At 39.9% G+C, this 1814-nt stretch overlaps 1 non-coding gene across 1 annotated transcript; it reads right to left on the bottom strand.

Moving 5' to 3' along the window:
* Positions 1-313: 313 nt before the first annotated feature.
* Positions 314-420, bottom strand: LOC131232075 (small nucleolar RNA R71). The gene has a single exon (XR_009164679.1). It is a non-coding gene; the product is annotated as a small nucleolar RNA R71 (small nucleolar RNA).
* Positions 421-1814: the final 1394 nt, after the last annotated feature.

The raw sequence follows: 1814 nt of genomic DNA, 5'->3' as shown, positions 1-1814 counted from the left end.
GCCCTCATGCATGATTTTTCTTGAAAATACAGGACATATGGACATCAAGCCAAGGGTTATCCAACTCCTTCCTAAGTTTCATGGGCTTGAATCTAAAGAACCATATTTACATTTGAAAGAGTTTGAAGAGATTAAAGCCACTTTGTATTTTGAAAATGTGTCTGAGGACATAGTCAGGCTGAGACTCTTTCCTTTTTCCTTAAAAGAGAAGGCTAAGACGTGGTTACATTCACTGCGTCCTAGATCCATTGGCACATGGAATGATATGCAAAGGGAATTTATAAAGAAATTCTTTCCACATCATAAAACAATTACCCTTAGAAAAGCAATCATGAACTTCACCCAAAAGGAGGATGAAACGTTTTACCAATGTTGGAAAAGGTTCAAGGATTTGGTCAGTTCATGCCCACAACACAGCTTTGAAACGTGGCGCATTACAAATTTTTCCTATGATGGACTGACATCTTCCATGCGCCAAATGGTCGAGACAATGTGTAATGGAGAATTCATTAGTAAAAATGTTAATGAGGTATGGGATTACCTCGATAGTCTTGCTGAAAAAACACAATCATGGGACTATTACCCAAAGTCGAACACCACGTCTAGGCCAACTCAATTAAAGAAGAAAGGTGGATTGTATCTCTTGAAAAAAGAGAATAATCTCAAGTGTAAAGTGACTACGCTCATAAGGAAAGTTGAGGCCATGGAAGGAAAGAAGGATAAGGTTAATGAAAGTATTTGCGACATCTGTGATTGCAACATTCATACAACTGAAAATTGTCCTACAATACCTGCTTTTCGAGAAGTGTTGAATGAATAATCCAATGCCGTAAATAATTATCAAAGACCTTTCAATGGACCAACCTCTAATACATACAATCCTGATTAGAAAAATCATCCAAACTTTAGTTGGAGAAATGGACAAACTGCTACCCCTCAAAGTTTCTTCAATCAAAATCCAAATCAGGGGAAACCTCAAGAAGAACCAGTTTAAAATTCCATACAAGAGCTGACCCATGCAATGCGAAACTTTATGCAAAAGATGGATTCACGTATGACGGTTATAGAAAAGGGGATGCTTCCTGCATAACCGCTCCCCAATCCTAAACCGCAATACGAGATAGGTGATCCCAGCTCTTCAAATCAAATGGGGCACACTAAATCCATCACCACTCTTAGGAGTGGGAAGATCATTGATAAAACCCTTCCGGTTAGGCCCGAAAAGCCTCAAGAACCAGAAGAGGACAATAATAATGGATCTAGTGAGGCCCCACAAAAATTAGAACCGAAACTTCTAGAAAAGCCAGTTGCTCCATTTCCCCAACGGTTGGTCGCACCAAAACCTCTCTCTAACTCTCAGGATATCCTAGAGGTATTGAAACAAGTAAAAGTCAACATTCCTCTACTTGATGTCGTAAAACAGATACCTTCATATGCCAAATTCCTAAAAGACTTATGCACGACTAAACGACGGCAGAGTATTCAAAAGAAGATCTTCTTGACCGAGAAAGTGAGTGACATCCTAAAGCAAGACATGCCACAGAAATTCAAAGATCTAGGTAGCCCAACCATATCATGTGTAATCGGGGACCATCGAATTGATCATGCACTTCTTGACTTAGGAGCGAGCGTCAATCTGATTCCCTACTCGGTATACAAATAGTTAGGTTTGGGTGAATTAAAACCCACCCTAACCACACTACAACTTGCTGATCGCTCTGTTCGTGTACCAAGAGGGATAATTGAGGATGTGTTGGTCCAAGTTGATAGATTTTACTACCCTGTAGATTTTATCATCCTGGACACCGAACCCA

Source organism: Magnolia sinica, chromosome 17, assembly GCF_029962835.1.
Source record: "Magnolia sinica isolate HGM2019 chromosome 17, MsV1, whole genome shotgun sequence".
NCBI classification, from domain to species: Eukaryota; Viridiplantae; Streptophyta; class Magnoliopsida; order Magnoliales; family Magnoliaceae; genus Magnolia; species Magnolia sinica.
This window is presented reverse-complemented; position numbering and strand designations above follow the sequence as displayed.